Genomic DNA, 27,825 nt, shown 5'->3' with positions numbered 1-27,825 from the left:
CAGGAAGGTCTCTAGTCCACTGAATTAGCGTGCGTTGATGTCTTGCCTTGTATCTGTTTATTTTCGTTTAGGATTAGCAGCAGTGTGTGGCTGACGATGCTCTTGGTAACAAAAATGTATTTCTTGTACGGTGGTAAGGACTTGCAGAAGAACTTGGAGAACATATATTTAGGCGTAATGAATGGCATCTGTCTTTAAATAATGTAAAATAATGACTAAAACGTTAGTAAAATTAGTGGTGAACACTTTGAGTATGTCACACAGGGCAGGTATTTCAGAAGTGATATAAAATGTGACAATCATTTAAAGTCAGTATTCAGTGTTCTAAGGGTTCTGAAAACATGTAGTGCATCTGTAATGGAAATTGAGAACAATCACGGACCAGCTATAGGGTAATGTTCCTATGTTTGGAGTCCTTATCAATTAGGCATGACAACGGACATCAAATAAATCAGGTAGGCACTATCAGAATCCCAACAGATCGGTATAAACCATAAGAGAATGTACCATATATGCTCACGAACTTAAATGGGAATCCTTGGAAGAAAAGCGACGTATTTGATTCATAACCCTGTTATATCAGTTTAGAGAACTGCCTTCACAGTACATTGTGTGACAATTCTGCTGTCACCATCATAATGTCGCCCCGTGGAGCCAAGTACAAGATTAAGAAGCCTATCCCGTTAATGCAACAAACACAGAAGGAAGGAGTGTTAAGCAATGATCAAGCCAATGCAGCAAAACGATGTCATAGGAAGAGAGGTTCCATCATTTTGGTGACTACGTACAGCTGAGCAAGAATGGATCAGTCGGAGCACCAGTAACCATCCAGCACACTAACACTGCAGATTACACCTACCAGAGCGCCTGAAACGTAAATCTGCTACATCACGAACTTCAGGAAAGCTGACAAGATGGGAAAAGTAGGCCAAGTGATATCTTGCCTCATAGTAGCAAGACGAAATTGGGCCAGTCTCGCATGAATATTACTTATTTCCAGTGGGAGTATCTCAGTCTGCAGCTGACCAACCTGGGGGAGGGATCTATGGCGCTCTGCCATCTACACAACTAGCTGCCTTTAAGCTTCTTCGATACTGTTAGCCACACTGCCATCATCCACGCAGAGTCCGACGAGAACAGCTTGTGTGCCTTTGACTAGTAGGCCATTGGAGATCTACTATAACTACCTTCCATCCTTAGGTTGTCGGGTCCCTGTCCAGGTATGTGCAGTTGCTCTTCTGTCATGAGGGCTGAGCTGTTTTGGTTGCCCATCCCCCACACCTGAAGGCAGACTCTGCTGTCAGTGGCTGTCCTGTGTGTTGTCTACAGCGCCGTTCCCTGGTCAGCCAACTCCGAAGCAGCTAGCTGCCTTGGACAGAGCTGACGAAGCTGCGTGCTGGCTGCGTTGGACTGAGCGCCTCATTATGTCACTGGAGTTGATGGAACAGCCACCGCTGTGAGCCACACCTTGGTCAGCACATGCATGGTGGCAACCTTATTTCGGCACACCTGTCAGTGCTACACGCCTGGAACATCGATACTTCAATTGTTGTATTTTATCGACAATAAATGTTTGTTGTCTTAACATTGTTTTGCTAGTGCCCCTTGCTGAGTATCCAGGTATAACCACACTCCACACTGCACCAACGCAACCGACAACAGTAGAGGTCACAGCTCCAGTCTTTACATTTGATGTGAGAATGGTTATCACAACATATTGGTGACGGGGGAAGCATGCCTGCTGGATCGCTGAAGAAGATGGCCTTATTACTACTGGGTTGCGGGTTCATCGACATGCTGTTCGGTGACTGCAGGATTTTTTTTCTTGTTTTCATTTGACTGCAAGGATCATGGAGACTCAATTGGTTATTTTCCAGGTGGCCAGTTGTAACTGCATATGTAAGCGAAGGAAGTGAACTCAGATGATGTTCTAAGTTTGTGTGTGTCAATTTGTACTGTTTGCAACAAGCACTTCAATTTGCTCTGAGTAAGTGGTGTGGCTCACTGTATTTGCGTATGAGGCAACGATATTGATAAGTAGTCATTTGGGCAGAACATTATATTGTAATAACTACACTCCTGGAAATTGAAATAAGAACACCGTGAATTCATTGTCCCAGGAAGGGGAAACTTTATTGACACATTCCTGGGGTCAGATACATCACATGATCACACTGACAGAACCACAGGCACATAGACACAGGCAACAGAGCATGCACAATGTCGGCACTAGTACAGTGTATATCCACCTTTCGCAGCAATGTAGGCTGCTATTCTCCCATGGAGACGATCGTAGAGATGCTGGAAGTAGTCCTGTGGAACGGCTTGCCATGCCATTTCCACCTGGCGCCTCAGTTGGACCAGCGTTCGTGCTGGACGTGCAGACCGCGTGAGACGACGCTTCATCCAGTCCCAAACATACTCAATGGGGGACAGATCCGGAGATCTTGCTGGCCAGGGTAGTTGACTTACACCTTCTAGAGCACGTTGGGTGGCACGGGATACATGCGGACGTGCATTGTCCTGTTGGAACAGCAAGTTCCCTTGGAGGGCCAGGAATGGTATAACGATGGGTTCGATGACGGTTTGGATGTACCGTGCACTATTCAGTGTCCCCTCGACGATCACCAGTGGTGTACGGCCAGTGTAGGAGATCGCTCCCCACACCATGATGCCGGGTGTTGGCCCTGTGTGCCTCGGTCGTATGCAGTCCTGATTGTGGCGCTCACCTGCACGGCGCCAAACACGCATACGACCATCATTGGCACCAAGGCAGAAGCGACTCTCATCGCTGAAGACGACACGTCTCCATTCGTCCCTCCATTCACGCCTGTCGCGACACCACTGGAGGCGGGCTGCACGATGTTGGGGCGTGAGCGGAAGACGGCCTAACGGTGTGCGGGACCGTAGCCCAGCTACATGGAGACGGTTGCAAATGGTCCTCGCCGATACCCCAGGAGCAACAGTGTCCCTAATTTGCTGGGAAGTGGCGGTGCGGTCCCCTACGGCACTGCGTAGGATCCTACGGTCTTGGCGTGCATCCGTGCGTCGCTGCGGTCCGGTCCCAGGTCGACGGGCACGTGCACCTTCCGCCGACCACTGGCGACAACATCGATGTACTGTGGAGACCTCACGCCCCACGTGTTGAGCAATTCGGCGGTACGTCCACCCGGCCTCCCGCATGCCCACTATACGCCCTCGCTCAAAGTCCGTCAACTGCACATACGGTTCACGTCCACGCTGTCGCGGCATGCTACCAGTGTTAAAGACTGCGATGGAGCTCCGTATGCCACGGCAATCTGGCTGACACTGACGGCGGCGGTGCACAAATGCTGCGCAGCTAGCGCCATTCGACGGCCAACACCGCGGTTCCTGGTGTGTCCGCTGTGCCGTGCGTGTGATCATTGCTTGTACAGCCCTCTTGCAGTGTCCGGAGCAAGTATGGTGGGTCTGACACACCGGTGTCAATGTGTTCTTTTTTCCATTTCCAGGAGTGTATATGCTAGCAGTATATTTGAGTGCTACATTGCGCTTTTAGTATTTTTGTCTCTTTTTTGAGCTTTATATAATTCTTTGAGGGTAAATCACATCCGAGTCGGAAACGCAGGGAATTTTTCAAGCTTTAGTAGTGGAAGTAGCTGAGTTGCGGACGAGCCATGCTTGTACGTTTAAGCATTTATGGGCTACGTATACAGACCTAGAAGCTTTAGATGAGGAAAATAGTACTGAGTGGGTCATTGAAGGGAACAGCTCTGGTTTTACGAGTAGTTTACCTGTTTCCATAGTATATCCAAATAACTAACCTAGATAGACCTGTTGACACCGCAACAAGTAACAAATAGGGAGGCGTCTGGTGGATCATTTCATGACACATTGGAATGAAAATATTAGAGCTGTCATTGTGGAAGTTCGGGTAATTTAATTTGATGCTTGAAGTACGAACTTTGTGAAAGTTATTGAGAGTAATGTAAAAGCATAAGCTCCAATATCTTGGAACATGCAGAGTGTGAAGTACCTGTAGCGTAATTTCATTTGATGCGTGAAGTACGAACATTGTGGAAATTATGGAGAGTAATGTAAAAGCGTAAGCTCCAATATCTTGGGAGACGCAGAGTCTGAAGTAGCTGTAGTGCCAAATGGAGTAAGTGCGTGCTGTCTAAAGTAAATGAATATATGATTAACAAAATGGATGATACTGATTTAGAAGCAGTAGTTTCTACGCCATTCGGTGATAAAGGTGTTATTTTGAGGCCACAGAAACTGGGCCAGGTGCACAGGGCAGCACAAGTGCCACTGATTCTTGTATTGTGCAGACTGCAACTGTCAAACCCAGGAAGATAGTGTTGCGACCAAATGAGTCAGATGCATGTGTTGTATCGTCGAAAGGGTCTATTATCTCGGAAGTAGAACAACCTAAATAGTGTTTGGTATCTGTAGCATTCGATGCGCAAGGTACAGTGGCGAAGAGGACAAGGGAGTTGATCGTGAAAAGGTATAAGAAAGCACGACTTGCAAGGCATAGTCAGTCTGTTGGCAGCTGCAAAATAAGGGAATTAATTAGAGTTACGGACCAGTATGTAAGTAATATTTGTGTAAGAGTAGTTTTAAAAACGCGTGCTCTAGAAAAATGTGAGGGAAGCGTTAGGTTCAAAGGCAAATTTTTAGATGGTGTACGGAAACAGCAGGTTAAAAAGTCAGCAGATAGGCAAAGAAGATGCCAAACATGATAAATAACTAGTAGAAACATTTTCTGTGTAATAATTTGCTGAGGAGGAAGAGTTTTTGCAATCATATTGTAGCGGATATTTATATAATTATTTAATGTGGTGTTATTTGTATGTGGAAATGTGATAAGCTTATCAGTAGAAGTAAGTATTAGCTAAGTGAGAGAATAATGGATTACCTGTTAAGCAAGAAGTAAATTTGCTATACTGTTTGCGAGTTGAGTGGCGTGAGGAATGATTACACTAGTACACAAGTAAACGTTTAGAGGGAAATTTTCAGTAAAAATATGTGACTAAACTAGAGAAAATAATGCCTTAGATCTAAGTGCATAGCTGATGAACCATGTGAATCAAACCAGAGTAGAGTAAGAAAGAAAGCAATAACATTGTGTATAACTGCTTATTTATATGTGTGTTAAGGCTTTTTTTTAACATATCTTGACTAGAGTTTTTGGAGAAGAGAGGAGTACTGCGCAGCAAAATAACATATTGGTTCAGCAAAGTAAAGTATCTTCCCTGGTAATGTAAAAAGTCATGGAACGGAGAAATGTTGAGCAACGCCCATGTCTAGGGCATTGAATCATCTGGAGCCAGTGCAGCAAAACAGCGTAACAGGAAGAAATGTTCCATTACTTATGCGAAAATGTTTGACTGAGAAAACTAGCCCAAGTCGGATGTAAGACTATTAGCACATTGATTCTTCAGAATACACTAGTCAGAACGCCTGAAACATGAATTTGGAGCATCATAAAGCGTACAGGAAAGCTGAGCAAACGGGAAAAACAGGCCAGGTGACATCACGCCTCACACGTGCGTAACAAAAGTGGCCCAGTCTCCAATAAACAGTGCTCCAGCCTGTAGGAGGAACCTATGCCAATCTGTCGTCTTCTGAACTAGCTTCCTGAGAGCGGAATTTTTTTTCATCAGTTTTCGACTGGTTTGATGCGTCCTAAATTACATGATGTGTATATTCCAATCTCTGTCCTCCCCTACAGTTTTTGCCCTCTACAGTTCCCTCTAGTACTACGAAAAATAAGTCTTAACACATGTCCTATCATCCTGTCCCCCCCTTTTTTCAGTGTTTTCTATGTATTCTTTTTCTCCCCGATTCTGCGGTGAACCTCCTCATTCCTTACCTATCAGTCAGCCTAATTTTAAACATTCTTCCGTAGCAGCACATCCCCAAATTCTTCAAATCTCTTCTTTTCCGGTTTTCTCACAGTCGATGCCTCACTACCATACAATGCCGCGATCCAGACATACATTCTCAGAAATTTCATCCTCTAATTTAGACCTATGTTTGATACAGCAGACTTACTTTTGCCAGGAATGCCAGCTTTAAATAGCTAGTCTGCTTTTTATGTCCTCTTTGTTCCGTCCGTCGTGGGTTATGGTTCAAATGGCTCTGAGCACTATGGGACTTAACATCTCAGATCATCAGTCCCCTAGAACTTAGAAAAACTTAAACCTAACTAACCTAAGGACATCACACACATCCATGCCCGAGGCAGGATTCGAACCTGCGACCGTAGCGGTCGCGCGGTTCCAGACTGCAGCGCCCAGAACCGCTCGGGCACCAGCGGCCGGCCGTCGTGGGTTATTTTGCTGCCTAGGTAGCGGGATTTCTTAACCTCAGGTACTTCGTGACTACCAGTCCTCATGGTAACTTTCTTGCTGTTCTCATTTAAGCTACTTTTCATTGCTTTTGCCTTTCTTCGGATTACTCTCAATCCGTATTCTGTATTCATTAGACTGTTCATTCCATTATGCTGACCATGTAATAATTCTTTACTTTCACTGACGATAGCAACATTATCAGCGAATCTTATCACTGATATACTTTCACCTTGAATTTTAATTCCAGTCTTGAACCTTGTATTTGTTTCCGTCATAGCCACTTCGATGTGTAGATGGAACATTACGGGCGATTGACTACACCCCTGTCTTACGCACTTTTTAAAGTGAGCAATTCGTTCTTGGTCTTCCACTCTTATTTTTCCCTCTTGGTTCTTGTACATATTGAATAACACTCGTCTTCACTTACACCTTGCTCCAGTTTCCCTCGGAATTTCGAAGATCTTGCACCATTTTACACTGTCGAACGCTTTTTCCAGGTTAACAAATCCAATGAAAGTTCTTGATTTTTCTTTAGTCTTTCTTCCGTTATCAGCCGCAACGTAGAACTGCCTGTCTGGTACCTTTACCTTTCCTAAACGTAAACTGATTGTCATCTAACACGTCCTCAATTTCTTTTCCATTCTTCTCTATATTATTCTCGTCAGCAACTTGAATCCATGAGCTTTTATGTTGATAGTGCAATAATTCTCGCACTTGTCTGCTCTTGCTGTCCTCGGAATTTTGTGAATGTTTTTTACAAAGTCAGATGGCATATCGCCAGACTCATTCATTCTACACAACAAAGTGGACAATCGTTTTGTTTCCTCTTTCCCCAATGATTTTAGAAATTCTGATGGATTGTTATCTGCCCCTTCTGCCTTATTCGATTACAAGTCTTCTACCACGTTATCAGACAAGTTTTCCCCTTCGCAGAGGCCTTCAATTTTCTGTTTCCACCTATCCAATATCTCTCTTGCGTTTAGGAGTGGAAATCGTATAGTACTTTAATGTTACCACTCTTGCTTTTAATTCACCGAAATTCGTTTTGATTTTCCTATATGCCGAGTCAGTCCTTCCGACAATTATTTCGTTTTCGGTTTCTTCACATTTTTCATGAATCCGCTTCGTTTCTGTTTCTCTGAACTTCCTGGTTACTTCATTCCTAAAATTCGGAGTAGGTATTAAAATACATGGAGAAGAAATAAAAACTTTGAGGTTCGCCGATGACATTGTAATTCTGTCAGAGTCAGCAAAGGACTTGGAAGAGCAGTTGAACGGAATGGACAGTGTTTTGAAAGGAGGGTATAAGATGAACATCAACAAAAGCAAAACGAGGATAATGGAATGTAGTCGAATTAAGTCGGGTGATGCTGAGGGAATTAGATTAGGAAATGAGACACTTAAAGTAGTAAAGGAGTTTTGCTATTTGGGGAGCAAAATAACTGATGATGGTCGAAGTAGAGAGGATATAAAATGTAGACTGGCAATGGCAAGGAAAGCGTTTCTGAAGAAGAAAAATTTGTTAACACCGAGTATAGATTTAAATGTCAGGAAGTCGTTACTGAAAGTGTTTGTATTGAGTGTAGCCATGTATGGAAGTGAAACGTGGACGATAAATAGTTTAGACAAGAAGAGAATAGAAGATTTCGAAATGTGGTGTTACAGAAGAATGCTGAAGATTAGATGGGAAGATCACATAACTGATGAGGAGGTGTTGAATAGAATTGGGGAGAAGAGGAGCTTGTGGCACAACTTGACTAGAAGAAGAGATCGGTTGGTAGGACATGTTCTGAGACATCGAGGGATGACCAATTTAGTATTGGGGGGCAGCGTGGAGGGTAAAAATCGTAGAGGGAGACCAAGAGATGAATACAGTAAGCAGATTCAGAACGATGTAGGCTGCAGTAGGTACTGGGAGATGAAGAAGCTTGCATAGGACAGAGTAGCATGGGGAGCTGCATCAAACCAGTCTCAGGACTGAAGACCACAACAACAACAACAACAACAAGTGACTTGCATTTCTCTGTTCCTGAATTCCCCAGAACATTTTTGTACTTCCTTCATTCATCAACAGAAGTATTCCTTATGTTACCCATGATTTCTTCTCAGTTAGCTTCTTTGTACCTACGACTTTTTTTCCAACTTGTGTACTGCCCATTTTAGATATGTCCATTCCTCTTCAACTGAACTGTCTACTGAGCTATTCTTTATCGCAATATGTGCAGACTAAGAGAACATCAAGCGTAACTCTTCATTCCTTAGTTCTTCCGTGTCCCTCTTATTTGCAAAATCATTCTACCTGAAAAGTCTCTTAAATTTCACTATACTCCTTGTCAGTACTAAATTGTGATATAAGTCCATATCTGATACTGGATTCGCCTTACAACCCCGCGTCTGATTTCAGAATCTCTGCCAGACCATGATGTAATTTAACTGAAATCTTTCAGTTTCTCGAGGCCTTTTCCATGTTTGCCTCCTCCGCTTTTGATTCTTGAACAGAGTATTTGCTATTATTAGCTGAAATTTATTGCGGAACTCAATTAGTCTTTCACCTCTCTCATTCCTTTTCCGAAGCCCATATTCTCCCGCAATACCTTCTTCTGCCCCTTCCCTTGCAACCGCATTCCAATCCCCCATGACTATTAGATTGTTAAAAATGGTTCAAATGGCTCTCTGCACTATGGGACTTAACATCTGAGGTCATCAGACCCCTAGAACTTAGAACTACTTAAACCTAACTAACCTATGGACATCACACACCTCCATGCCCGAGACAGGATTCGAACTTGCGACCGTAGCGGTCGCGCGGTTCCAGACTGAAGCGCCTAGAACCGCCCGGCCACTAGCGGCCGGCCTTAAATTGTTATTTCCCTTTACGTTCTGAATTACTCGTTCAATGCGCTCATAAACTTTTTTTACCTCTTTATCTTCGGATTGCTATGTCGGCATGTATACCTGAACTAACGTTATCAGTGTCGGTTTGGCGTCGATTCTGATGAGAACAACCCTGTGACTGAACTGTTCTGAGAAACTAACTCTCTGCCCTACCTTCCTATTCGTAACAAATCCTACTCCTGTTACATTTTCTGGTGCTGTTAATACTAGCCTGTAGTCATCTGACCAGAAATCCTTGTCTTCTTTTCATTTCACTTCACTGGCCTCCACTATATGTAGATTGAGCCTTAGCATTTCCCCTTTTAGATTTGCTAGCTTCCGTACCACATTTAAACTTCTGATAGTCCACGCCCCTATGCGTAGAACGTTATCCTTTCGTTGGTTCTTCAGTCTTTTTCTCAAGGTCACCTCCCCCTCGGCCATCCCAATCTGAAGATCCGAATGGGGCTATTCCGCAATCTTTTGTGAATGGAGAGATCAGCATGACACTTTTTCACTTACAAGCCACATGTCATGTGGATAGACGTTATGTGTCTTTAAAGTAGCGGTTTCCACTGCCTTCTGCATCCTCATGCCATTGATTATTGCTGATTCTTCGCCTTTATGGGCGGTTTCGCACACCCAGAGCAAAGAGTGTGCCCCGCACCTCCGTCCGCTCCTGCGCCCTCTTTGACAGGGCCGTTGGGTGAATGAGGACGACTTCTTATGCAAGAAGTCTTAGTCCGTCATCTCTTGATTTTTATTCAGAATGTAAGCAGATGCGGGGTTCGAACCCGGGACCAAGGATCTCTTGACTATTAACCCAAGACGCTACCACTAGCAAGTCCCATCCTAGGGAACTTCGGTGGTATCGTATCTTATCAATACTGCTGGAGCCGGCGCCGCGCTGATTCCTGCCAACGCCGCGAGCAGCGCTTTGAACATCACCGACAATGAAGAAACTCCAGGCCGCCGACCAATGAAGGCCCACATTGCGGCACTGCAAGAGGCGGACACCTGGGCACCAGTTCTAGTTCAAGATACTCCTGTTTGCTAGCTGGTGCCGAATGGTACTCCGAGTTGCTGATATTTAGCTATTCAGGCAAACATTCAATGTACTTAGATGCACATCTGCTTATAGCTAGCCACGTCTGCCACAGGTTATGAACAGGGTAGCATTTCTTCACCCAAAAGCAGAGTACAATACATTTATTTACAGTGCGCTTGTCTCAACTAAACGCCGGCCGGTGTGGCCTAGCGGTTCTAGGCCCTTCAGTCTAGAACCGCGCGAGCGCTACGGTCGTAGGTTCGAATCCTGCCTCGGGCATAGATGTGTGTGATGTCCTCAGGTTAGTTAGGTTTAAGTAGTTCTAAGTTCTAGGGGACTGATGACCTCAGATGTTAAGTCCCATAGTGGTCAGAGCCATTTGAACCTCAACTAAGCTTTTGCTTATCTGTCCAGATACCTACGGGGACAGATCCCTTTGGCCACCTTCCACCTATTTATCATTGGCTGCAAGGACGTGACATTTAGCTCCTCGTAACATAACGGTTACCGACTCGTATGATTACAATTTCGAAGCTGTTAGTAATAGCGCTGTCGTCCAAGCAGAGTCCAATGAGAAGAAGTTAGACGCCTTAGTCCAGTGGACAGCTGGAATGCTCTGCTACAACTGCCTTCCCATCAGGTTCAGCTGCTCTTCTGTCACCACGAGCGGTGAGCCGTCTCGGCTCTCCACCTCGTGCTCCTGAGAGCCGACTCTGCTGGTTGCATGGGGGTCAATGATCTCAGAATGTAGCTAGACTTTTGCCGTCGCCTTGGGTGCGAGCCAAGGCACATACCTGGTGGACACCTCCGGCCAGTGCACCTGTCAACATTAACTGCCTGGTTCGTCGATAGCTTTATGAACAATAAACATTTGGTGCCTTGGTATTTCTTTAGTAGCTCCCCGTGGTAGGAGTCCAACAGGCATCAAACCACTCCGTACTGTAGCACTGCAGCCCACAACAGTAGAGGTCACACCAACAACCTCTACAATATATCTTGCATACGTATCATGAGAATAAGGGAGACAAAAATACGTACAGACGCACAAAGCCAATTTTCCATTGCTCAGTAGGCAAATTAAACAAGAAACGAAATCGATTATATTGGCATGATGTTTTCTCTGTTATCCGACGTAGAGTGGCTGGCGCCGTGTGGATGCACAGGGTAGACCAAAAGTCACAAAGGGCTTAGAACTGAGAATAATTTACTTATTTATACTTTTAAGCAATCTTTTGTTTCATGTTGTGACAAGAAGGACGAGAGACAGGGTTTACAGGGCGTTCAGAAACAGTTTGTAAGGTTTGTAAGGGTGTTTTAGGGTAGATTTTGCTGAGAAATAGCTCTTAAGAAAAAGATTCGATACATCGTGCCGTTTTCGAGTTAATTAGCATTACCATTAGTCAATCATGCCGTTGTACGCACAAATTAAGGCAGCCCATCAGATAAAATTAGTAGCAGTTGTTTTCATAGCATAAATAATAACACACGGGACTGCACAGTCTTTGGCTCTGGTTCGATCCTTACTTCAGTCCAGTGTCCAATTTTCGTATCGCTCAGTTGTTCGGTTTTAGGAACCCAAACTAAGAACACGTTTGGCGACACCGTCTCTGGCGGGCCGCCTGAATTTGCGCATGTGCAGTGGCCTTATTGGCTAACTTATATGCTAACGGTGCAATGTATCGAATTTTTTTCTTAAGAGTTATCTTCAGCACAACCTAGGTTGCAACATTCTTACAAGTCTTTGTTTCTGACCACGTTGCTGTGTCGTTCAAAGAACAAGGTCCTATGTGAAAGAACGACTGAATGACAAGTAAGGGCAATCGCTGCCTGACACAGCAACGATAGGGATGTCGGCATACACACATCCTCAAGAATTTGCATACATCGCCACAGCCGGAAGATTAGTTACGTCAGAATGCAGTGCCGCTAACCGCACTCCATGATTATCGCCTTAAACGACAGCTACGTCTTACTTCAGCCAGAACTGTATGTCAAAGTTAGTCAATTATACATTCAGAGGTGACCATGTAGTATTGTATCAAGTGATAAGTTAGCGATCAACAACAGTAACAAATGCCTGGATATTCCTGTGAACGTCGATTGTTTCCAAGTTAAATATTTCAAGCTGTTCAAGTTTTAATAAAGTGATGTAATATTTTGTGTGTGTTTAGTATCTGCTAGGCCTCTTCCAGAACTAAACCTAGACTTCGTAGGACCCGCTACAGTGCCGAAGCGCATGTCTGGAGTGTTATTTCGTCCGGCGCTACAAAGGCGACAAGGATGGTTGCTGGTATATGATAGTGTGTGTTCCTTCACCGTATGTCTCACAGCGGCAACAATGGTGTGTGCACGTTTATTCCAGTGCATTGTCACCCACCCTGGTTCTTAGTGTTCCGCTAGTCACAGCGACCCAATTGATATTATTTTATTTTTTCGTCTATTATAAAGTATTTAACAACGCCTGAGTCCCCGCGAAAAATGTCTCTGAAGGAAGTTATCGAGTTTCAGACGTAGCAGATTGAATGACTGCTGCTCAGTGTACAACAGATGGCAATCTTATTGTCGCAACAAGCAGCTCCACAACCGGTTGGAACTGCCAAGTTCCGCTAGTTTAGCAGTAAAGAAGAGGACTGCTCACAATATCGCACCTAACTCAAAGTCAATTTCACTGCATACAAAATTCAAGGTATGGCGCGCTTTGCTTACAATCTATCAACTATTGGTGCCAACGTGTACAGACAGTGTCTTAAATTGTGCTCTGTCTCTCATCCGGGAGATATTACTTATGAGGAACTTGTTCGTAAACTCGACGAACATTATGAGTCATTGCTTCGTGTGGCTGTGGCGAGATTTGCAATTTTTGTCTTAGGAAGTACCCTGAACAGTCATTAAAACAGTGGGTTGCTGAACTTAACTGCCCACAAGATATTGCAGGTTGAAGTACGAACCCATTCGTGCTGCTATCCTAAAATTCGGATCTGAAAACGGTTTTATAAATTGTATAGCCTCAAAGTATCATGGATGCAAATGTAGTTGACTTTTAGGATCCCTCTGTGTCTCTTGTTTATAGTGCACAAGGCACTCAGTGTAAAGTTCAAGCCAATGTTAAAGTGAATAAAATCAGGCCTCAGATTAACGGTAAAAGTAAAGGTAAAAGTTTTCAGTCATGTGGTTTGCAAGGTGTATTCAAGAATAAGATGAGGAATTGTTCCCAGTGCTTTTCAAATCATGATAGAAAATCTTATCCTTATTGGGACGCAAGGTGTTTCAACTGTGGTGAATAATGTCATACCCAGACAATTTGTTTACTGTGCAAGAAACAAGTCTCACACACAGCTTCAGTGTAGCTTTGAGAAGTGAGTGTCATGTCGGCACTGCCATTACAGCAGCACACACAAAGGCTCGGTTTCTCCGTCGCAGAAACCTTCTTCTGTAGCCCACAGACAGAATAACAAACTTTTTGTTCAATTAAGAGTGGCTCAAAAGACAATTAATTTTCAGTTAGACGCAGGTGCGTCTCTTTCCCTCATCAATAAATACACCTGTCCAATGATCGGTAGCTCAGTAGTGGTAGTTCAGTAGTGGTACATGAAAAATTAATCTTGCATCCAACAAATGTGATTGGACCAGTGAGTAGCTCCTCTTGAGAAACATTATTCGGCTGCAAGGTTAACACTTGCTTTATCACTACCTCGTACTACAGCAAGTGTTAACCATGAATTACCAGGAACAAGTTCAGTAGTGGTACATGAAAAATTAATCTTGCATCCAACAAATGTGATTGGACCATTTTCATTATATACAAGAAATAGGAGACGTGTTAATGCTAACGAAAGAGTGAATGTTTGGGCCAAGATTGATGGTACTTTATCAAATTATATTAAAGTACAAGGTGACATTACTGTATATTATCATTCCTAATAAAGAGAACCATCCTTATCTATCCCGTGAAATTTTTTTTTTTTTTAAATAAAAATACTAATTCAGCTACTGAAGCATCTTTCTCTTCTGTGGGTTGCAGGGGTTACGACCCCTGGGGAGGTGGGTGGGTCTTTTTATTTGCTGTGTGCATAATGCGCTCTAAGGCGGGTGACCTTGAAGGGGACTTAGCCGCTGAGCGAGGCAGCCGGGCAACACGGGCCCTAGATTTACTAGGCCCGTGTTGCTGGATATAATAGACATGAAATGCCAGCATTTGGCACGTGCAGGTTACTAGCAAATTTTCCTGACGTTACAAAGATTGTTTAATATCAGGTGCTATGTCCTCCAAACAGTGCCGTCATATGTGATTTAGATTTGTTTGATTGTTCAAACTGTGTGTTAGACGGTTTCTTGCCCTGGCTGCACCGTGAACATATTGTCTGGGTATGATCTTACTTACCATAGTTGAAACACTTTGTGTTCCAACAAGGATAAGCATACGTGAGAAGGTATTACAAATCAGATTTTCAGACCCCATACTAGTGTTTCAGACCTCATACTAGTGTAATAAGTGAAGTGAGATTTTTAAATCAGGGTTAGGAAGGGCTAAAGATTTTGAGGCCACAGTGCTATTAAAGGCTATGAGAAATCACGATTTTATCATCGTCGACCTCTCCCCCATGCCACACATGAGCAGGTGATGAGGAACTGCAACTAGGGAGAGACAAAGGCGTAATGCAATCCATTTCTGCAAGTCATTGGGAACCCCTCGTGGTCATTCTCAAAAAGCCATCAATAATTTTAGCCGGCCGCTGTGGCCTAGCGGTTCAAGGCGCTTCAGTCCGGAACCGCGGGACTGCTACGGTCGCAGGTTCGAATCCAGCCTCGGGCATGGAGGTGTGTGATGCCCTTGGGTTAGTTAAGTTTAAGTGGTTCTAAGTTTAGGGGACTGATGACCTCAGATGTTAAGTCCCATAGTGCTTAGAGCCATTTGAACCATCAATAGTTTTATGCAGATGGGCTGATCTGAAAGCAACAGCAAACTATTAACTGTTACGGATTCATTTCCTGTCCCAGAAGAATTAATGGACACATTGGAAGAGGGCAGTTCCGTTTTTGATATGGATGAGCACTGTAACCAATATTTTGTGATTGGCACTCACCTGGGATTGTTCCAGGTTCAAAGGCTATCAATCACAAGTGCTGCAACTCTTGGTATTTTTCTAATTGTCCTGGAACAATTAACAGCCCAAGTCCTTTCTTGTACAAACAGCCTGGACGATAGTGTTGTCATGGGTTGTATGCTTGCCAAACATTGGGCAAGTTCAGAATTATGCTTGAAGTTCTTGCTGTGGCTGGCCTAAAGCGTAACAAGGAGGAGTGCTCCTTCTTCCGCGAAGTACTTGAATGTCATAAATGCACAGACATGTATGTTATTCACGCTTGTCTGCAATTAAAGATCTACCGGTGCCCCATCACACCAAGGAGCTACAGGCAGTTATGCGGAAGATCATTTACTGCATTAAGTATATTGCAAACGCTGCGCTGACTGGTGCTTCTCTAAACCGGCCTTCTTTTGTAATGTCCCGAGGCTATCAGGATGCATTTCAGCGGTTAACAGAAGCATTGTTAAGTCATCATTGTCTGATTCATCTTGGTCCAGCTGAAACTGATGTGTTAGCTGTGGATGCGTCTTACAGGTTTGCAGCTGGGTTCTCCCATAGAATTGGTTCATCAACTCTATCTACTGCGTTTTTCCTCTAAAATTCTCAACAAATTGCAGTGGAATTACAATCAACTTGAAAAAGAGACGTTCGCTATTTTCTATGGTGTTACCCTCAGAAGTTCTATATGACTACGATCACCGGCCTTTAACGGTTTTCTTCAATCCTACTACGCCTGTTCCGCCGTTAGGCTGCTGTTGCCTAATTATCAGTACGAGTTGTTGTACACGCTCACTGCACAACATCCGAATGCTGACTTGTTGTCTCGATTATTGACCGGTACTGACACAGTATTTGATTCGTCTGAGGAATCACGTCATCAAATCGATACTCAAATTCAAATGGTTCAAATGGCTCTGAGCACTATGGGACTTAACATTTGAGGTCGTCAGTCCCTTAGAACTTAGAACTACTTAAACCTACCTAACCTAAGGACATCACACACATCCATGCCCGAGGCAGGATTCGAACCTGCGACCGTAGCAGTCCCGCGGTTCCGGACTGAAGCGCCTTGAACCGCTCGGGCACACCGGCCGGCTCGATACTCCAGATTCTGAAATTCTTCGAAAGTTTCCTCCCGATTTTCGGCGAATTGCTACCAACTTCCGATCCAGCTCTTCGGGTAATTTTCAAATAAGTGCTCCATGAGTGGCTATATATAATTTGAAACATATTCCCCATCCAGTGGTGTGTCGCTCGTTTTCTCATCATCAGGCACTATCTGCACGGTCAGGTGTTCTGCTGCTGCATACAGAGAATGACGATGCACAGGTTTGTTTCCTTAATCCCTCCAGCTCGAAGTTTTGTTTTTGTTGCATCAAGGTCACTGAGGTGTAGCTCGCACAAAGCAACTCACACGACGGACTAGGCAGGTCGTGGACGCCCAAATTCAGCAAATAACTTCTCGTTACAATGAGTGTGCGGGGCATCAGCTCGCTTCGCCGCACCGCTTCCCTTCAGTGGCCACATCCGTCTGGACGATTACACATTAATTTCGTGGGTCCATTCTGGAATACACGATATTTGTAGTCCCCATGACATCCACCACTCCTGTTATTACTGTATCGGCATTATCTTCTACAATGAGAGAAAAAAATCGCAACACCAAAAAACTGTAGGATAATGAAATTCCGAGAATACATTTGTGTAGATAACATATATGTGCCGGATATCAATTTGTGGGATGGAGTTCCGTGTCTGTCGCACTTTGTCTGTCTATAAAGGGACGATTAATGCTGTTGTTGGCTGACGCTGAAGTTGTCGTCCGATGATGTCCCATATGTGCTCGATTGGAGACAGATCTGGTGATCTAGCAGGCCAAAGCTACATGTCAGTACTCTGTAGAGCACGTTGGGATATGACAGTGGTGTGTGGGCGAGCGTTAGCCTGTTGGAAAACACCCTTTGGAATGCTGTTCATGAATGGCAGCACAACAGGTCGACTCACCAGACTGACGTACAACGGGTGCACGGAATAACCACCAGAATGCTCTTGCTGCTATACGAAATCGCACTGCAGACCACAACTCCATGTGTAAGTCCAGTGTGCCTAGCACGCAGACAGCTTCGTTGCAGGTTCTCAACTGTCCTCTTCCTACACAACACACGGCCATTACTGGCACCGAGGCAAAACCAGCTTTCATCAGAAAGCACAACAGACCTCTCCTCCTGAGCTCTAATGAGCTCTCGCTTGACACCATTGACACCACTGAAGTCGCAAAAGGGGGTGGTTTGGGGTCAGTGGAATGCACGCTACAGGGCGTCTGGCTCGGAGCAGTCTTTGATGTAACTGACTTGTAACAGTTCGTTGAGTCACTGTGGTGCCAACTGCTGCTCAGATTTCTTCTGTAGATGCAGCCACAGCCATACGACCAACACGATGGTCTTTCCTCTCGGTAATGCCACTTAGCCTTCCGGAGTATGGTCTTCTCGCGAACGTACGTTCCACTGACCATATACAGTGGCGACATTCCTACCAAGTGTAAAGTTTCTTTATTTCAGGCATATAGTCACAAATTTTCATCATCAGACAAAGTCTTTCTACAATATCGCAGAAGGAACATCCATCTTCTTGTAGCCCTATTACGCAATCTCGTTCAACCTCAGTGAGGTGTTCATAATGGCGTCTTTGTCGCCTTAAAGGCATTCTTCTCTAACAGCTCACCACAGCCAATCTCAAAGGTAACTAAAACTCACGATCCTTACAGCGTGTACTTAAAGCAAACCCGATTAGTATCCTCGTAGCATCGCTACCAGCGCCACTGATATGCGACTGGCGCGAAATCTGAATAGTCATCATCGTCCAGATGTAGAAAGACGCTTACCAAATGTCATTTAGCTGTTACAACTCCTCCTTGGTGTTGCGATTCTTTTTTCCACCTGTCTAGTTTTGTCTTTAACGCTTTCGTGGGACCCTTGTCCCGGACGATGGACCACAATTCATGTCAGCCGTTTTTCAACATACACCCTGTAACTATAGCACCTTTTCACCCTCATTGTAAAGGCGAAGCTGAACGCTTCGTTCGAACGTTCAAAAGTCACATAGAGAATCTCTGTTCCTCCTACTCGTGCGAGCAAGCTTTAGAGATTTTTCTTTCCTTCTGCCACTTCTTAGCACGTGGTGGGAAGTCTTCAGCAGAATTATTACGCGGTCTTCGCCACCGCACCCTGTTGCATGTTCTGCTGCTGCCTCTGAAACAGTTCCTTCCGGCGGGTGAGACAAAGTCTCAGCCACAGGGTAAAGTTTTCTTAAAAGTTTTTGGCAAGAAACAGCGTTAGGAACACGGTGTCACCGCACTAGTTTTCGGCGTTTGTCATACGTCGTTCACGGCACCACTGAGCTACATCCGCATGACCAGAACCAGCTGTGACGCTTTTACGTCAATGATTCTGCCGCAAACTTTTTGCCCGCAGGCCAAGCGTGCGGCTGGGATGCGCAACAGCAGTCATTTCCGCTTCTCCGAACGTCACGGTCGTCTCCGTCCACCGTGGTGCCGATGAAGACCGATGTCGTGCCGCCGCCGTCGCCGAAGCCCTACAGCCTGAGCCGGTAGCCCTCGAGGCACCGCTCCCCGACAACTATCTCGACGCCCCTGGAGTTCCGCTTGCAGTCAGTCCAACCACAGTGTTTGCGTCACCCGACGTGAGCGTGCAACCTGTGGCGGACTTTACCTCCGGTGTTCCCAGTCACTCAAAAGGTGGATACCGGAGCGCAAACAGGGAGCTGTCGTTGGCCGTCGTTTCGCTCCCTGTCTCCTGCCGGAAGATTACTTACGTCAGAACGCAGCGACATCCTATCCACTCTCTAATTGTCACTTAAGACGACAGCATCGTTGTACTTCAGATCTTCAGATGCAGCAGCACGAGCTGTATTAGAAGCCAGAACGGTACACCAAAGTTTGTGATCAATTATACATTGAGAGATGACTAGCATTCTGGATAGTATAAAGTGATAAGTTAGTATTCAGCGACAGGAACAAATACACAGGAATTCCTATTGACGTAAATTGTTTCCATGTTATGTACAAGGAATGTTCGGAAAGCAAGGTCCGATCGGTGGCGAAATGAAAAGCATAGGGAAAATCAAAAACGTTTTATTCGCAACAGTTAGCGACACCTTCCAACTACCTCTCGAAATAGTCGCCTCTCCGACTTAGACATTTATCGTGGTGTTATACAAACTTTCTGGTGCCCTCCTCACAGAAAGCAGCCTCCTGTGCTTTCCGCCAGTTCTCTACGCTGGTCTGCCTTTCGTTGTTTGTGCCAAAATGTTGCCTTCGTAGCCAGCGGTTCCTGTGAGCAGAGATGAACAAGGGAGGGAGACAATTAAGGGCTGTATTCAGGGTGATAAAACACTTCCCAACGAAAACGATGCAGGACCGTCTTCACTGCCCCTGCATAATGCTTGTCAAAATTGTCTTGAAAATAGAAACGCAGATCATTTATGGTCTGTGGGCTGCATAGCTTCAGGCGAAATCCCTCATCAGATCCACATACTTTACAGCAGACACTGTTGTTCTAGGCATTGCTACGTGATCACTTTGCGCTGTGAACTGAAAAGAGCGTCGTGAGGCGATCGACAGGCACACTAAACACACTGCCCAACACATCTGTTCAAAGTTTCAACGGATTTTCACAGTGGTTTCCATTTCGCGCCTAATCGGACCTTACTTTCCCAATACGGCAAGTATTTAGATTGTTCAAGATTTAATAAAGTGGTTAATTATTTTTTGTGTGCTGTTGCTTCTGCTCAACATCCTGCAGAATGAAATCTAGGCTTGCTAGGAAGCATTACAGTGCCAACGCGAATGTCCCAATGGTTTCTTCATTCGGTACTACATATGTGGATGTAGCTTTCGTATTTTCAAATAATAAAGCCTTTGTGAATGGTATGAAACTCCTCGTTAAATGCCACATGTCATTTCATTTCTATTTTATTTATAATCTTAACACTGTAACATCCAAATTCTCAACATAACATCCATTGCAAGCGGTTACTCGCGACCCAGGTTAAGCCAGTTCGAATCCCGATGGAGGCAAAAATTTTCCATTGTCAATATTTGGCCAACAAGGGGAGGTGAGGCGGTGGCGTTAAGTTCACAAGACTTCGCGTCAGTGTCCTGATTTAAATACCAAATCATTCCGATGTGTCTCATAAAATGAGACCATGTGACACAGTTGATGGCGAACCGTCCGTCGGATGGAGACGTTAACCTTGGTGGCTGATTTGGTGCTATTCGGAAGGCTGTGGTGCCAACACCTGGTTCGTGTGCTAGCACCTGGTTAGTTTTAGCGCTTGCTCCGTTCACCACTACCGCCTACCATCATGATATGAGATCTGAAGATGGTCTAAAACAGACCGCAACCGGTATCTCTCTCTCTCTCTCTCTCTCTCTCTCTCTCTCTCTCTCTATATATATATATATATATATATATATATATATATATATATATATATATATATATCGGTTCTGTGTGTTTATGTTTATTTTTAACTATTAGATGTGCTGGAAAAACTTTCGTAAAGCATGTCTACGCATTACGAACTGAAAGATGAAGTTCCTGGGAAAATAGTGCTCCAGTGACTCAACTAAGCAGAAGAATATAGTGACAGCAATTGTTGTACCGAAACAACTGATACTGTAAAAACTCGCGTGGCAGTGGAAACTCTCGTCGCTGAAAGAGCTTATCGTGTGTGTCAACCATCCCCAATTGCGGATTTCAGAGAGCATGTTGCATTTCACGACATTCAACGCAATACACCTGCGCATATGTTTCATGTAGAAGTTCACCATGTGCTGTGTCGCCAGGCTCCGTTTGTCGCTCTGCGCCCGTGAAGTTCACCAGAACCCGGCGTACTGAAAGGAAGGGGGAGGCGTGGGAGGGACTTGAAGGGACACTTTCCCCCTACCCTGGATTCTGGGGAATACACTTTCAGTTTGCTGTAGAATTCTCGCGCATTTCGAGAAATGCTTTCTGCTAGTCTACACAACCGTAGATTCAGCATTGCTGAGTAGTACTACAGATTTACCAATCGCTGTATAATTTGGATTTGTTAGATTTTCACGCTATTCACGGGAAATTACGCCACGTTTATCCGTAAGGGTGGTTTTTGCGCTGTCCAATAGTGAAGATGGATCCGTCTGTACCTTTACATCCGTGGAGACAGTAATTTATCTGATTTTTTTCAGGTATTCAAAGTATCCTTTAAAAATTAGTTTCGTTTGATTTTGAACTCTTATTGACGACGATAGTTCAGGCAAACGTGACGTCACAAATCGAACATGAAGAGATAGAGAGAGAAAGTATAGGACGATATTCAAAGGGTAATACAATACGTAAAGGGAAATGAAAATCTAATAGTCATGGGGGACTGGAGTGGAGCTATAGGGGAAAGTTTAGAAGAAATGGTTCCAGAAGAATAAGGGCTTGGAACAAAGAATGAGAGAGGGGCGAAAGCCTGAGATCTGTGATAAATTTAAGCTAGTAAAACCATATACTCTGTTCAAGAATCACAAGAGGAGGAGGTGTAATTGTAAAAGGCCGGGTGATACGGAAGATTTAAGTTAGATTACGTCATGATCAGACAGAGATTCCGAAAAGAGACATTGCATTCTAAGCCGTACCCAGGAGCAGATATAGACTCAGATTGCAATTTAGTAGTGATGAAGAGTAGACTGAAGTTTAACATATAAGTCAGAAAGAATCAATATGCTAAGAAAAGGGATACAGAAGTACTAAGGAATGGTGAGACACGCTTGAAGTTCTCTAAGGCTATAGATACAGCAATAAGGAATAGCTCAGTAGGCAGTACAGTTGAAGAGGAATGGACATTTCTAAAAAGGGCAATTATAGAAGTTGGAAAGGAAAACATAGGTACAAAGAAGGTAACTGCGAGGAAACCATGGGTAACAGAAGAAATACTTCAGCTGATCGACGAAAGAAGGAAGTACAAAAATGGTCAGGGAAATTCAAGAATACAGTAATAAAGTCGCTGAGGAATGAAGTAAAGAGGAAGTGTACGGAGGCTAAAACGAAAAGGTTGCATGAAAAATGAGAATAAATCGAAAGAGATTGCTGGTTGGACAGACTCAGTATATAGGCAAGTCAAAACACCCTTCAGTGAAATTAAAAGCAACGGTGGTAACATTAAGAGTGTAATAGGAATTGCACTCTTAAATGCTAGAGGAGAGAGCGAATGGGTGGAAAGAGTACATTGAAGGCCTCTATGACAGGAAAGATCTGTCTGATGTGATAGAAGATGAAACAGGAGTCTATTTAGAAGAAATACGGGATCCAACGTTAGAAACAGAATTTAAGAGAGCTTTGGAGGACTTAAGATCAAACAAAGCAGAAAGGAAAGGTAACATTCCACCAGTATTTCTAAAATGTTTGGGGGGAAGTGGCAACAAAACGACTATTCACGTTGGTGTGTAGAACCTATGAGTCTGGCTTCATACCATCTGACTTTGGATAAAAATATCATCTACACAATTGTGAAACTGCAATAGCTGACAAATGCGAGAATTATCGCACAATCAGCTTAAGAACACTTGCATCCAATTTGCTGACAATAATAATATACAGAAGAATAGAAAAGAAAATTGAAGATGTGTTAGATGACGATCAGTTTGGCTTTAGGAAAAGTAAAGACATCAGCAAGGCAGTTCTGACGTTGCGGTTGATAATGGAAGCAAGACTAAACAAAAATCTAAAGATTTTCGTAGGATTTGTTGACCTGGAAAAAGCATTCGACAATGTAAATTGGTACAAGATGATCGAAATTCTGAAAAAAAATAGGAGTAAGCTATAGGGAGCGTAAGGTAATACACAATGTGTACGAGAGCCAAGAGGGAATAATAACCGTGGACGACCAAGAACGAATTGCTCGGATTAAAATGAGTGTAAGACAGGAGATATGCCTGCTAAACCGCTGGGCAGAACAAGTAACAGGACTGTGGAAAGCACCAAAGGTTGAGGTCAGTTTCTCCTTCTAATTGTCATTTATTGTAATTTAATAATCTTTACAACCAAAGCGGCACATAGCAGGACCATTACCGAATGCAACTCTTTCACGGCTGAAGGCCTCCACACAAAAAATCTTAATAAATCAACAAGATAAAAATCCAATTAAAATTGCAATAAAATATTTTTTAAAAAAAGCAAACATGTGCAAAGTGCAATACAAATGGCTGAGGGCCACAATTAAATTTCAAAATTTTAGAATATATTACCACAGACTTTTAAAGGCAGAAGGCCAGAATGTTTAACAACAAGCAATCTTAAAAATCAACAAGATTAAAATGCAATTAAAGAGGTAAATCAGATAAATAATGAAAATGTATCACGGCTATGTGGAAAGCCTTAAGGCTAAGGAGATAAAACATACATATGTAAGGTGCAATACCAATGGCTGAAGGCCACAGTTAAGTTTCAAACTTTTAAAATATATTACCATAATCTTTTATAGGCAGTAGACTGCAATGTTTAAGCTTGAAAGATATTTTAAAAAAATTAAAATTCCAAAATTTTTAACAAAATAAAAAATAACCATAAGCCTTGAATTTAAAGTAGCTGACAACAGACAGTTAAACACCGGTGGCACTCAGAAGCCTCCAGGGAGGTCGGTCTGCCCTCTTTCACTTAGGCGTGGCAGGTGGTGAGCCAAACTAACTTGATCCGTTGAAACCCAACCAGGAGAAAGGCACGGACTGACCGACACGACTTGCTTCCCGTCAATCAGTACTTGAGAACTCAAACCGGAAATGTTACAAACGTGATAATCCCCAATGGAGTGCGTATTAGCCGTCAAAATTACACACAATGTTGGACAGCGAGACCAGGTGAGAAAAGGACGCTGCCTGAAATTATGTTAGTGGCCAAGGCAAGTAACAGGAACACTAACGGCCACTGGGCAGAAAATTCCGTTGGTACACTTGAATTTGAAACTCGGTAATATGGTTAACTTCACTCAAAAAGACATTGCCTGAACTTACGTCAGTGCCTAGGGCAGGTAACCAGAACACTAACGGCCACAAGACAGAAAATTCCACTGTTGTTGTTGTGGTCTTCAGTCCTGAGACTGGTTTGATGCAGCTCTCCATGCTACTCTATCCTGTGCAAGCTTTTTCATCTCCCAGTACCTACTGCAACCTACATCCTTCTGAATCTGCTTAGTGTATTCCACTGGTGCACTCAAATTGTAGCCGACCAAAATGGGTAATTGCACCGCACGGCGGCTAAATTTCAGCAGTAGAAACACTCGGTGTTGCTCACCGGAAAACCTCCCCAACAACAAACCACCGAGACGAACCACCACAACATGAATGGATGTGGCTTGGGTAGTTGAAAGCACTACTCAACTTTGAAGTCCTAGGTCGGTGAACCACAGCTCGTAGCGATCGGACAGCTCCACACACGCTCAGACACTGCGCAGAGGCTGCCAGCGGCCCCAGCCGACTGCACCGCGCGGAGAACTTCCCTGGTCCGCAACAACCGTCCGACTGCCTCCAGACCCCCCTAGCCGGAAACTATATGCACCAAACCAAAGATGGTACACGGCGCAAATATCGATACACATCACTGCTGCCACACGTAGTAGGAAGAACCACAACGTAACCGAGACAAGGTCGGGAAACCAAACACAGGTATATAGCTAAGTTCACGAAAACGCATAGTTGGGAGTGGGCACGGCTCAACATGGAACTAGTCTTTCGCACTTACTGTTCAATCTGTACATCGAAGAAGCAATGATGGAAATAAAAGAAAGTGAGATTAAGATTAAAATTTTATGTGAAAATATATCAATGATACGATTCGCTGTTCATATTGCTACCCTGAGTAAAAGTGAAGAAGAGTTATAGGATCTGCTGAATGGAACCCACAGTCTAATGAGTACTGAATATGGACTGAGAATAACTCGAAGAAAGGCCAAAATAATGAGAAGTAGCAGAAACGAGAACAGCGAGAAACTTAACATCAGGATTGATGGTCACGAAGCAGATGAATTTAAGGAATTTTAGTACCTAGGTAACAAAATAACACATGACGGACGGAGGAAGGAGAACATCAAAAACAGACTAGCACTGGCAAAAAGGGCATTCCTGCCCAAAAGAAGTCTACTAGTATCAAAGTAAGGCTTTCATTTGAGCAAGAAAAATTTTTGGGGGTGTAGGTTTTTGAGAGTGTACGCTTGTAGCACAGCGTTGCGTGGTAGTAAACATTGACTGTGGGAAAACCAGAAGAGAGTCGAAGCATTTGAGATGTGCTACAGACGAATGTTGAAAATTAGGCGAACTGATAAGGTACGAAACGAGGAGGTTCTGCACTGAATCGGAGAGGAAATGAATATATGGAAAACACTGACAATGAGAAGGGTCAGGATGAAAGGACACCTGTTAAAGACCAGTGAATGATTTCCACGATACTAGAGGGAGGTATAGACGGCAAAAACTGTAGAGGAAGACAGAGACTGGAATACATCCAACAATTAATTGAGGATGTAGGTTGCAAGTGTTACTATGAGATGAAGCGGTTGACACATGAGAAAGAGAAAAAAAATGGCTTTGGTTCTAACTTCGCTGTTGTTTAGCTTTGTGTGCCTTTGATCGTTTCCAACTGCGAGAGAAACTAAACATATCTGTCTGCGAGAATACAACATGAATTTGTCAATGTCTTTAAATCTATCCAAAAATGTGCAAAGTGATTTAAACCTGAACTTGACTTAATCTCTTTAATTAAACAAAGTGATCCCTGTGCGCGAATTATCTGCCTAATAATACTGTTCATGAAATGGCCCCTGTGCGTTAATAATTTTCGTAGCAAACTGATCCTGAAATTCGAAGTCTTACATCGTAATCCTTCCCCCATGAACCATGGACCTTGCCGTTGGTGGGGAGGCTTGCGTGCCTCAGCGATACAGATAGCCGTACCGTAGGTGCAACCACGACGGAGGGGTATCTGTTGAGAGGTCAGACAAACGTGTGGTTCCTGAAGAGGGGCAGCAGCCTTTTCAGTAGTTGCAGGGGCAACAGTCTGGATGATTGACTGATCTGGCCTTGTAACAATAACCAAAACGGCCTTGCTGTGCTGGTACTGCGAACGGCTGAAAGCAAGGGGAAACTGCGGCCGTAATTTTTCCCGAGGGCATGCAGCTTTACTGTATGGTTAAATGATGATGGCCTCCTCTTGGGTAAAACATTCCTGAGGTAAAATAGTCCCCCATTCGGATCTCCGGGCGGGGACTATTCAACAGGATGTCGTTATCACGAGCAAGAAAACTGGCGTTCTACGGATCGGAGCGTCGAATGTCAGATCCCTTAATCGGGCAGGTAGGTTAGACAATTTAAAAACGGAAATGGATAGGATAAAGTTAGATATAGTGGGAATTAGTGAAGTTCGGTGGCAGGAGGAACAAGTCTTCTGGTCAGGTGAATACAGGGTTATAAACACAAAATCAAATAGGGGTAATGCAGGAGTAAGTTTAATAATGAATAGGAAAATAGGAATGCGGGTAAGCTACTACAAACAGCATAGTGAACGCATTATTGTGGCCAAGATAGATACGAAGCCCACGCCTACCACAGTAGTACAAGTTTATATGCCTACTAGCTCTGCAGATGACGAAGAAATTGAAGAAATGTATGATGAAATAAAAGAAATTATTCAGATAGTGAAGGGAGAAGAAAATTTAATAGCCGTGGGTGAATGGAATTTCATCAGTAGGAAAAGGGAGAGAGGGAAACGTAGCAGGTGAATATGGATTGGGGGTAAGAAACAAAAGAGGAAGCCGCCTGGTAGAATTTTGCACAGACCACAACTTAATCATAAAAGAAGATTGTATACATGGAAGAAGCCTGGAGATACTGACAGGTTTCAGATAGATTATATAATGGTAAGACAGAGATTTAGGAACAAGGTTTTAAATTGTAAGACATTTCCAGGGGCAGATGTGGACTCTGACCACAATCTATTGGTTATGAAATGTAGATTAAAACTGAAGAAACTGCAAAAAGGTTGGAATTTAAGAAGATGGGACCTGGATAAACTGACTAAACCAGAGGTTGTACAGAGTTTCAGAGCATAAGGGAACAACTGACAAGAATGGGGGAAAGAAATACAGTAGAAGAAGAATGGGTAGCTTTGAGGGATGAAATAGTGAAGGCAGCAGAGGATCAAGTAGGTAAAAAGACGAAGGCTAGTAGAAATCCTTGGGTAACAGAAGAGATATTGAATTTAATTGATGAAAGGAGAAAATATAAAAATGCAGTAAATGAAGCAGGCAAAAAGGAATACAAAAGTCTCAAAAATGAGATCGACAGGAAGTGCAAAATGGCTAAGCAGGGATGGCTAGTGGACAAATGTAAGGATGTAGAGGCTTATCACACTAGAGGTAAGATAGATACTGCCTACAGGAAAAC

The sequence above is a fragment of the Schistocerca serialis genome, chromosome 7 (assembly GCF_023864345.2).
Source record: "Schistocerca serialis cubense isolate TAMUIC-IGC-003099 chromosome 7, iqSchSeri2.2, whole genome shotgun sequence".
Taxonomy (NCBI): domain Eukaryota; kingdom Metazoa; phylum Arthropoda; class Insecta; order Orthoptera; family Acrididae; genus Schistocerca; species Schistocerca serialis.
This window is presented reverse-complemented; position numbering follows the sequence as displayed.